This window comes from Thalassophryne amazonica, chromosome 12, assembly GCF_902500255.1.
Source record: "Thalassophryne amazonica chromosome 12, fThaAma1.1, whole genome shotgun sequence".
In the NCBI taxonomy this organism is placed as follows: domain Eukaryota; kingdom Metazoa; phylum Chordata; class Actinopteri; order Batrachoidiformes; family Batrachoididae; genus Thalassophryne; species Thalassophryne amazonica.
Window position 1 is genome coordinate 23,646,185 of NC_047114.1, and position 12,303 is coordinate 23,658,487.

Consider the following 12,303-nt stretch of genomic DNA (forward strand, 5'->3'; position numbering starts at 1 on the left):
CACACACACACAAGGCGACAAGAAGCTTGGAATCAGTCCCAACTAGAAATTTTTAGAGTTAGAACCATGTAGACTGCTGAAAGTTCTAGTTTCATAGACATGGCTTTGCTACGTCATCATAAAGAGCTTGTACGAGCCAACCTCACCCTTCTGACACTATACCCAAGTGATAAACCAGGTTCCCGCGTCTTGCTGGCATTCTGCCTGGCAAATGCATCTCTCAGACTGAGATTTCATTTAATCACTAGGTTTAACATTTCAGGAAATTATTGGTTTTTTTTTTACCCCCAGCCTCACACGTCACGTACAGCTCTTCTCTAGCTGGATTTGTGTTAGAAAACTCAGCATCAAAGCTGGTTGTAGCTGAGTGTTACGCATGGAGGTGGTGTGCAGAGCCGGGCTGCTCGCCTCATCATGAGATGGCAGCCTTACTGTTCTGAGGAGGGTGAAGAATCTAAGACGCGTCTATGCGTCTGTATGGCAGTGCGTGTGCATGTATATTAACAAAAGAAAACAGCTAAAGACAACATTTTACAATTATAGACAGTGCGTGTGTGTATGACATGCAAGTGTGCATTTAGCAGGCACAGTCCTGATGGGAGCGCTGTGGCTGCTCGTTGAGTTGCGGTCCTGCTTAGCGCCGGTCACATTGGGGTCATTGTTGTCCAGACTCTCTGCCATCCTCTCACAGATGATGTCCACCAGCCGCTCAAAGGTCTGCTTCACGTTGATGTTGTCCTTTGCACTCGCCTCGAAGTACTCAAAACCTGCCAGGTGGGGAAGCAGAAAGATTCCGAGGAGCTACAGCTTCCACAGTCACTCCAATCAGAACTTTTAGTCCGTTAATCCTGATACTACAGTGAGACAGGCTGCTCAAACAAGATTCATTTCATCAAAGGCTTGCAAATATGTTTCAGTGCAACCAAACAAATCACGTAAAATTACATTTCACTCTTTTTTTTTTTTTAAGATGTGGTCTAATTACAGCAGTTTTCAATGCCAGCTGGACTTGGCAGCTCAGGAGAGAGTGATTAATGATATCAGTGATGGGGGGCTTATGTCAGAGACACTGGCTTTTACCAGAGGAGTGGGGAAGGGGTCTAAGGAGCATGTTGAGGATCCCATCCTCTGGATGAGGTCCTCAACTGCTCTCACTGTGGTGGGGAAGAACAGAGAGACTGCCCACTGGCTTTGATGTTAGCAAGTCAAAGGGTGGGGGGGTCTGTAGAGAGACAGTTGGGAGCGGATGGTGTCTACCTTGTTCGTGAACTGCGTAATGAAATTATTGCACTGTTCCTTAGTGGGATTAATGCAGGTGTGGGTTTGGGGTCTCAGCAGATGAGTTATTATAGAAAAACTTTAGAGTTGCTGGGACTATTATTGATTTTGTTAGCGTAATATTGAGATCTGGCAGCGGCAAGTGCTCTCGCACAGTTTTGTTTTTTTAAGTTGTCGATAGGTAAGCTTGTGGACAGTTAGGCTGGTTGTAACAAGGCGGCACTCGAGAGCCCGCCCAACTGCCTTCATCTGCCGAAGCTCAGCTGTAAAGCACAGGGCAGATTTTGAAAAACTGACCGCTCACAATTTGACTGGAGAGTGGACCTCAAGGATGTTCTAGAGACCAACGCTGTAGTAATCAACTGATTCACTGACTGAGGAAAATAATAATAATTACAGTAACAATAAAAATGAGGGTGTTTATTGTACATTTATGCAACAAACTTTGTCCTCTGCATTTAACCATCACAATTACAGTTAGACACAATCCAACCACTAAGTGCAGTGGGCAGCCACAGTCGGCGCCTGGGGACCAACTCCAGATGTAGAGATGCTGCCTTGGCCAGGGGCAGAGAAAAGAGCAGACCCTAAATAAGCATGCAAATGCATTATTTTACAAACATGTTTCAACTACCAGGTAGTTGAAACATGTTTGTAAAATAATGTCAGACCTGGCAGGCCCAAACGTATCGTGAGGGTCTGCTGGGAAGACTAGCGGAACCCTCTGTCAGCGAGGTCTTCAACTCCCCTCCGGGAGAGCTTCTCCCAGATCCCGGGGGAGGTTGGAGACATGGAGTCCGAGTGGACCATGTTCTCCACCTCCATTGTCGATGCGGCCGCTTGTAGCTGTAGTCACAAGGTCTCTGGTGCTTATCGCGCCGGCAATCCACGAACCGGTGGTGGACGCCGGAAGTAAGGGATGCCGTCAAGCTGAAGGAGTCCTACTTATCTTTGTTGGTAGGTGGGACCCCGGAGGCAGCTGACAGGTACCGGCAGGCCAAGCGTGCCGCAGCCCGTGTGGTCGCAGAGGCAAAAACTCGGGTCTGGGAGGAGTTCGGGGAGGCCATGGAGGAGGAGTCGGCCTCGAAGAGATTCTGGCAAACCGTCCGACACCTCAGGAGGCGGAAGCAGCTCTCCATCAGCACTGTTTATGGTGTGGTTGGGGAGCTGTTGACCCTGACTGGAGATGTTGTCGGGTGGTGAAAGGAATACTTTGAGGATCTCCTCAATCCCATCGTCACGTCTTCCGAGAGGAAGCAGAGACTGGGGACTCAGAGGCGGACTCATCCATTACTCAGGCCGAAGTCACCGAGGTGGTTAGAAAGCTCCTCGGTGGCAAGGCTCCTTGGCTGACACACCTCTGCAACATCGCGTGGCGATCGGGGACAGTGCCTCTGGATTGATGGTCCCTCTGTTTAAGAAGGGGGACCGGAGGGTGTGTTCCAACTATAGGGGGATCACACTCCTCAGCCTCCCCGGTAAGGTCTATTCCAGAGTACTGGAGAGGAGAATTCGACCGATGGTCGAACCTCGGATTCAGGAGGAGCAGTGTGGTTTTCGCCCTGGTTGCGGCACACTGGACCAGTGCTACACGCTCCATCAGGTGCTCGAGAGTTCATCGGAGTTCACCCAACCAGTCCACATGTGTTTTGTGGATCTGGAGAAGGCGTTCGACCGTGTCCCTTGGGGCCCCTGTGGGGAGTGCTCCGGGAGTACGGGGTCCGGGGTCCTTTGCTAAGGGCTATCCGGTCCCTGTACGACCGCAGCAGGAGCTTGGTTCGCATTGCCGGTAGTAAGTCAAACCTGTTTCCAGTGCACATTGGCCTCCACCAGGGCTGCCCTTTGTCACCGGTTCTGTTCATTATTTTTATGGACAGAATTTCTAGGCGCAGCCAGGGTGTAGAGGGGGTCTGGTTTGGGAACCACAGAATCTCGTCTCTGCTGTTTGCGGACGATGTGGTTCTGTTGGCTTCATCAAATCAGGACCTTCAGCATGCACTGGGGCGGTTTGCAGCCGAGTGTGAAGCGTCCGGGATGAAAATCAGCACCTCCAAATCCGAGGCCATGGTTCTCGACCGGAAAAAGGTGCTTTGCCCTCTTCAGGTCGGTGGAGTGTCCTTGCCTCAAGTGGAGGAGTTTAAGTATCTCGGGGTCTTGTTCACGAGTGAGGGACGGATGGCGCATGAGATCGATAGACGGATCGGTGCAGCATCTGCAGTGATGCGGTCGCTGTAGATGGGCAAAGCTCTCCATTTACCGATCGATCTACATTCCGATCCTCACCTATGGTCATGAGATTTGGCTCATGACCGAAAGAACGAGATCACGAGTACAAGCGGCCCAGTGAGTTTCCTCCGTAGGGTGGCTGGGTGCTCCCTTAGAGATAGGGTGAGGAGCTCGGTCACTCGGGAGGAGCTCGGAGTCGAGCCGCTGCTCCTCCACGTCGAAAGGAGTCAGTTGAGTGGCTTGGGCATCTTTTCCGGATGCCCCCTGGACGCCTCGCTGGAGAGGTGTTCCGGGCACGTCCCATTGGGAGGACGGCCCCGGGGAAGACCCAGGACACGCTGGAGGGATTACATCTCTCGGCTGGCTTGGGAACGCCTTGGGGTTCCCCTGGAGAAGCATGTGTGGATCGGGATGTCTGGGCGGCTTTGCTTGAGCTGCTGCACCCGCGACCCGACTCCAGATAAAGCGGAAGAAAATGGATGGATGGATGTTTCAACTACTGTTACGTTTTTTTAATATCTGAATTAAACAACATTAAGATCACTTTCTACTCTTCGATCATTATTTGCAGGCAGAGTACAGGACCATTTTCTTAATTGATCCACTTTCTGATTAATCCAAAAATTTTTTACAAACTTAAAAATGTGATTATAATTAGGGATTTGATATAATAATATAGCATAAATAAGAGCACATCCTTTCAAAGAGCAAGGAACGTTAATTCTAAGAATGTCCAGCACTGGATTTGAAATCTGAAAAGAAAACTAAAATATCCAGCGATTCACATTTCAAAAGGGTGATATCAGCTGATGTCCCCTCAGTGTCCTAAAAAGGCCATTTTCTTCATGTTATGGGGCTTCCTCAAGACATCAAACAGCCCAATGCAAAGTGTGATGAAATAAAATAATTCAAGATTGTCTTTTTTATTATCTGTTGTAAGAGCCACAACTTCAGCCAAAAAGTTAAATATGACATACATTTCGCATTAACTTGCTTTACATTTCATGCTATTTGATGTTATGTATAGGTCATCAACAATGAAACACATTAATACTGGAGATAATGTTTGCTTGCCCTGTTCAAAACTGACTTATTGTAGCTTTAATGAATGAGCAGCAGAGAGCTCGTCAGGCACTTTACCACTGTGAGCGAGCGCAATAGAAACTTTTGTCATTAACTTTTATAATTGGATTACATCTCATCATTCAAATTGATGGATTTACTGTGGAGCATGTGAAGTGTTTTGTTTTTGGTTTGATTCTGTGCTTGGGTTCTCTCCAGGTGCTGCGGGTTCCTCCACTCCCTCCAAAGACATGCAGCTTATGTGACTGGTGAAAAATGACCTTATGTCTGTGTGCAAGCATGAAGTGTCTGTCCGTCTATATGTGGCCCTGGATAGACCGGGGTTCCTGTCCAGGGTTGTACCTGCCTTTCAACCTATGACTGCTGAGAAAGGCTCCAGCACCCCGTGACCCTTAATGGGAGTAAAGCAGGTATATAAATGATTGCATGAATCAATGAATAATTACATAAGGCAAATTCTGACCTTTGATTTTGATCAACTGTCCTTGAGCCTTACCCTTAGATTCTGTTTAATGATTTTTTGATCCTGATCAATAATGTTTGATCTTGATCACCATTATGTAAACTTACCAAAAAAGCTGCGTTTCTTTCTTGCTTTATCCTGTACCAAGGGTCAAAGGAATTGGGATCAAGAGAGAGACCCTGAATTTAAATTCTTGAAGTAATTAGCAATCTTTAAATACAGCCTCAAAGGGACAAGGACCAAAGATTCAGACAAGAAGACCAGATGCAGAAGGTGGACGGGTGTGATCAGTGCGCAACAAGATACACAGTGTGTCCACGACCCGGTAGCAGTACCGCGGTACTGTCACATGGATAAGGTGAGCAGTGAAAACAAACCAAACAACAAACAAAAAAAACCTAGTACATTTGTTATTCAAGGCACGCAATTAATTAACCTAAATTTAACTGTTGCCTCACAGCAAGAAGGTTGTGGCCTTCTGTGTGGATTTTGCATGTTCTCCCCATTGCATGGGTTCCCTCCGGGTGCTTCGGCTTTCCAAAAAACATGCACGTTAGATGAATGGGAAACTTTAAATTGACCGTAGGTGTGTGTGCAAGTATGACTGTGTTCATCTGTCTGTATAATAATAAGAGCACCGCATAAACCTTAATTATTACTATTAGACCATTGGAAGGCAGGCAAGAATGGTTTGTTCAGGTAGATATTCATCTGAAACTACAAGCGTTCTATGGGTTATATGATTTTTTTAAACTATCAAAGAGCAGATACTACTTTAAAAAAGGAGGCTGAGTGGTTAGCACAGTCGCCGTACAGCGAGAACATCCCAGGTTCGCTTTTGACCTGGTCCTTCCTGTGTAAAGTTTGCATGTTCTACCTGTGTGTGTGTGGGTTCCTTCCAGGTCCTCAGACTTCCTCCCACCTCCTAAGACAAGCAGGTTCAGTGAACTGGTGAGAGTCACCAAACTCACACCTCCGATCTTCACTGACTGTAGTGTGAGTGAGAGGTATGACTGTGGGTTTGTGGTCTATGTGTGTCAAAACTGGCAGCTTGTTCAGGGTGTACCCTGTGGCCTTCACCATCGATTACTCAAGAAGTCATCACAAACCAAAGATATGTGGAATACAAGTTCATCTCACAACCCATTGGGTCCTATGTCATTTATACAAAATAGACATAAAAGCCAGAAAATAGACATTTATCCAGTTTACAGTAATCTAAAATCCAAAACAGCAGTTGACGTACCAGCTGCTCAGATAGATGACGGCCTCGTTCTGTAGCTACCACTCGTTCATCCTCCATGTCACACTTGTTCCCCACCAGGAGGACCTGAGCATTGTCCCATGAGTATGTCTTGATCTGGGTTGACCTGTTAAACACAGGAGAGAGTGGTCAACTGACTACATACTCAACGTTTCCCAGATGACTGTCTTGTTGGCCTTGTGATAGGGTTGGGTGCAGTGGTAAACAATGTAAACATTAATTCTGACAACAAATTTTATCCACATGAAATGTAGAACTTCACAGAAATTATTGACACTGCACAACGCAGAACGTAAATGTAAGGTACATAATTTGCAACATTAGCCAGGTATTCCCTGATAGTAGGCTTCGTGGAGTGGCTCCCAAGTGAGGGACAGGGCACGGCCAAGACCGAAACATAAGGAACAGTTTGTTGCTGGAAAATTTTTATGTCTTATTTTTACACTAAGCAACCAGGACAGTTAAAATATTCAATAAATTATGGATATATTTTTATAGTTTTGTATGCATTTTGGCACTTTTGAACAGCTTTTGAGCAGTAAACCATCAGCTACTGTTGGGATCAACACAGAACACATGCATGTTTTAAACTGCTGCTTCGCTTTAAAGGACATGTCAGACAGAAATCATAACTTGGATTTAGGCTGTTAGTGACCATCTGGTGAATATACTGGGATTACTTTGTGCACTTGTGTGACCTATCTGAAAATACAAGGTCTGTCCATAAAGTATAGGTCCTTTTTATTTTTTTTCAAAAACTATATGGATTTCATTCATATGTTTTTACGTCAGACATGCTTGAACCCTCGTGCGCATGCGTGAGTTTTTCCACGCCTGTCGGTGACGTCATTCGCCTGTGAGCACTCCTTGTGGGAGGAGTCGTCCAGCCCCTCGTCGGAATTCCTTTGTCTGAGAAGTTGCTGAGAGACTGGCGCTTTGTTTGATCAAAATTTTTTCTAAACCTGTGAGACACATCGAAGTGGACATGGTTCGAAAAATTAAGCTGGTTTTCAGTGAAAATTTTAACGGCTGATGAGAGATTTTGAGGTGATACTGTCGCTTTAAGGACTTCCCCACGGTGCGAGACGTCGCGCAGCGCTCTCAGGCGGCGTCATCAGCCTGTTTCAAGCTGAAAACCTCCACATTTCAGGCTCTATTGATCCAGGACGTCGTGGGTGAACAGAGAAGTTTCAGAAGAAGTCGGTTTCAGCATTTTATCCGGATATTCCACTGTTAAAGGAGATTTTTTTAATGAAAGACGTGCGAACGGGAAAAAACACCTCTGTTGGAAGCCTTAAGGACAAGTTGGAACATGTCCAGCTGTTAAACAATTTCTCATATACTCACTCCACTGAAAGCCATCAAAAGCCGCCTGGATTTTACAAATGGTTATCAACACGGAGGTGTTTTTCCTGTGCCGTCCCGACGCGCGGACCCGTCCGCACGTCTTTCATTAAAAAAATCTCCTTTAACAGTGGAATATCCGGATAAAATGCTGAAACCGACTTCTTCTGAAACTTCTCTGTTCCCTCACGACGTCCTGGATCAATAGAGCCTGAAATGTGGATGGTTTTCAGCTTTGAAACAGGCTGATGACGCCGCCTGAGAGCGCTGAGCGACGTCTCGCACTGTGGGAAAGCGACAGTATCACCCTCCAAAATCTTCTCATCAGCCGTTAAATTTTCACTGAAAACCAGCTTAATTTTCGAACCCTGTCCACTTCGCATGTGTCTCACATGGTTTAGAAAAAAATTTGATCAAACAAAGCGCCAGTCTCTCAGCAACTTCTCAGACAAGGAATTCCGACGAGGGGCTGGACGACTCCTCCAACAAGGAGTGCTCACAGGCGAATGACGTCACCGACAGGCATGGAAAACTCACGCATGCGCACGAGGGTTCAAGCATGACTGACGTAAAAACATATGAATGAAATCCATATAGTTTTTGAAAAAAATAAAAAGGACCTATACTTTCTGGACAGCCCTCTTATATGGCATTCGCAATAAACAGCTACAGAGACTGCCAAAAGCAAAGTACTCCTAAGTATTCGTTTTTCCGAGTGTTTCCAACAGCATTTGGAATGTAGCTGCTATGTTAAGAATGGAGCCACAGATTAATTCCAAAATTACATAAGTGTGACTGTGCTATGATGGCTCATTTTTTATGTGATAACTGTTGTGTGCGTGCACATCCACTAGTCATGAATGCAGCCTGTTAAAAACAGTCTGCTACAGGCTCAGTTTTGTGCACGCTTATAAGTGTTGTCATCTATATTACTGTGAAAAATCTAAGAAAAACATCTGTGTGATCAGGCAGCCTGAAATGAGCGGAGCGGTATGAGCAGAGTTTCACCTGCACACTCACAGTGGGAGCCATATCATGGTTAAAACAGTGTGCTGCTCCGGTAAACAGCAGACTCTGCACACATCAAGAGCCAAATCCAACAGACTCTCAAAATAAATTAAGCCTACCAGCTTCACTGAGGAGAACAAACAGCAAAAGAAAAAACTGAACAGGACACTCACCCACTTGTGGAATGATTCCCAAGATTAAATATGTAAAGTCCACACCATCAAAGAAGTCATCACGCACCGATCACACCCAATTGCAACCAGAGAATAATGTCCAGGTAAAGCATCAAAGTGGTCCTGACTGGCACGTCATGCACGGATGGCATGCAATCGCGCTCCATCAAAAGGGTCCCCACAGGCACAGTCACACACAGAGCCACGCGACTGCCAGCCGGGAGAATAATGTCCAGGTCCATTCCTTTAAAGAGGTCCCCACTGTGACATTAACGCACGGATGGTGCATGATCGACAACCGGAGAATAAGTGTCCAGGTCCATGCTATCAAAGAGGTCCCAACCTGCACAGTCATGTACAGATGGCGTACAATCGCCAGCTGAAGAACAATGTCCAGGTACACGCTGTCAAAGAGGTCTGGACTGGCAATGTCATCATCAAAGATTGTAAAATGAAGATCCGATGTATATGCAGTATAAAAATAATTGTTTGACCCTCAAGGTCTTGCTCTTTGTGGCAGGGTTGGTGGCCAAGTCGTTAGTGTGCTTGGTTTCAGTGTACAAGGTTCCCGTTTCAAACCCAACCCCTGCCACATTTCTCATGTAATGTAGAGTTGCAACAGGAAGTGCGTCCAGCGTAAAACCTTGGCCAAATTGTCACATGCAGATTCCACTCGGATTGTCTGTGGCGACCTCAAGTGCAACAAGGGAGCAGCCGAAGAGACTTACTAAGGTTTTTGCTCTTTGCTGAAATAATGTTTCTGTATGCCATGGGTTAAAGCAATAAATTTTCATTCTGACTGAATTTTTTTCCTGGCAATAAATACAGTATACAAACCTATTCTAAACAGCCTCTAAGGTTGAGAAAAAGCATAAAAAGAATGCAAACCTTAAAGGTACATAAAAGGGTGGTGGAGGACGGGGGTGTAGTCTTGATTCTGTGATGTCTGGGGGTGCTCCCCCAGAACATTTTAAAAGAGCAAAGTCAAATTTTGTGTATTCTGGTGAATTTTAATGGCTATGAAGCCCTCTGAAACAAAAGTCCCTTCAAACTATGAAGTAAAAACACAGTATTGATTCTGGGGGTGCTCTTGAAAAGAGCAAGTCAAATGCGCACTGAGAAACTCAAAACTGGCTTATTCACAGTTAATCGGGTAAAATGCTCACTCATAAAACAAACATAGCGTGTCGCAAGTTAAACTTCGTCAAAGCCATTTAAAGATGTCAACAGGGGCGTAGGTTTGCATATGGACCATAGGGAAGTCACAACCAATATTTTGGGATGGCAAAATAGTCCCTACCAATATTTAGCATTGTTATATATATATATATATATATATATATATATATATCAAATCATTCACTATTTTTTTGCGAACTCGATACTATAATTTTAGTCTGTCACGTTTAGTTTTTCTACGTGCCACTGTGTCAGGGTTACCCATGTTGCAATTCATTGGCTCACGTTCTTCTCACATGGACGTAAACAAATTCTTTGTAAAAAAAAAAACAAAAAAACAAAACGCTAAAATAGCTACGTTGTATGCGTTTTGTGTACCGATAATTTCTCCCAAAATACGATAATTTTGAGGTTTTGGTACGATAGTTTCATATTTCATATCTGATAACACTGCTCCGGTGCAGAAAAACAAGAAGGGCGGGGTGAAGGGCTTGCGAACAATGTTGTGCGCCACTTAAAATAACTGCACACCACACAAACACGCACACACACCTTCACAAAACACCCTGCCTTTTCCTCAAAAATTACATTTATGTTTGCTGTCTGTCTCTGTACTTTCTGTCACTTTTGCGCTTTTTCATACTTTTCCCTCGTTTCAAAAGTCACCAAAAGCACTTTACCATAATATATACAACATATAGCATACTGTTGGAAAGCACGGGTTCTTGGCTTGCTGTCAGTGTTGAAATTTTTTCAGAGTGAGTGCTTACATGAGAACTTACGGTAATGAGAATCAGCAGCGCACTACTGTGAAACTTCCGTGTTTTTCCTCTGCGTTATGACATCACAGCCTTACGTTTACCGTAATACACCATATATCATTGAAAATCCTGTTTTTTTTGGCAAATTAGGTTGCCAGATACCTACAACTGCATTATTGATGAAGAGAATAGATTATACATCTTGGTTGCAAAACTTTGTTAGCTCCACAAGTATTTTTTTTTTTGTGTGTCTTGTTCTCTCAGGTTGTAGGCCTATAGAATAGATTGGTGATTTTGGGTGCAATTTGTTATTTAAGCTATTTGTTTGTTTGCCTACACACTTAATATTGTAAATAAAGTGTTAAATTATTCAGCATTATGTCGTCATATGTTATGTATTATGCAGTACTTGTGCGTCTAATGGTATGAGTGGGTTAGCGGGGTGTGGTGGTGGGCGGTATTGTCCCTACCAAAGCTGAGACCAAACCTACTCCCTTGGATGTCAATCATGACTTACCTTTTTGTGGATTAAAGTCGCTAACCAGGAATCTTAGCTCGCCTGCTGTGTCCCACCGGAGTTTGTATTTGTTCCTCATTAACGTGGCTTTTCCGAGGAGCAGCCAACTCTCACACCGGACTGGATCATTAATATCTGCCATTTCGTCCGTTCATCCACTGAAGTTAAAAATAATGCCCTCCGTTATATGAGACGTGCCTCGTTCATTCAAATGTGCGCGGTGTTACCGGTGTCACGTGGGCTCACCGACAGGCTGAAGTTACAGCCCCTCGTGTAAAAAAGGAGAGAAAAAAATATATCCTTCATGTGTGGTTTTCAGAGGTGTCAAGTAACGAAGTACAAATACTTCGTTACTGTACTTAAGTACACTTTTTAGGTATCTATACTTTACTCCATTACTTATTTTTCTGCCCTACTTGACTTCTACTTATTACATTTTCACACAAGTATCTGTACTTTCTATTCCTTACATTTTTAAAACAAACAGCCTCTTTACTCTTGGCTTCAGCGCCGGTGGATGTGCGCTGCGCAAAGCCCGAGGCGCCAGCGCAGTTCCACCGGCGTGGCTTTACCGAGGGGCCAGCGCGGATTTATCTGACCATGGGTCCGACGAAGGCACTGACGACGGAGGAGGGAGACGATATCACGAAGTCCCTGGACTTTTTGTCTGAGGAAATCTCTGTTGTTAAAATGCAGCAGAAATCCATTATGGAGCTGATGGAAGAAGTGAAGGCTCTCCGGATCCAGAATGCCAAGAAAGACCGGTCGTCTGGTGCACCTGGAGAACAGTGTTGCGGAGTTGGAACAGTACACAAGGATGAACGACATTACAGGAATTCATATTAAACCTCGATCCTACGCACAGGCGGTGTCAGAAGACAGCGGAGGGGAGGCCAGTGAGCAGGAGGCCCAGCTCAGTGAAACAACAGGTGGCTGACTTCCTGCAATCTAAGGTATTCAATGGACTGTAATAACATTGAAGCGTGGCACCCCCTGCCCAGGAGAGA

The 12,303-nt window shown here is 45.0% G+C and overlaps 1 pseudogene; it reads right to left on the bottom strand.

Moving 5' to 3' along the window:
• Positions 1-487: 487 nt before the first annotated feature.
• LOC117521713 overlaps positions 488-12,303 on the bottom strand; it is a 51,661-nt pseudogene continuing 39,845 nt past the window's right edge.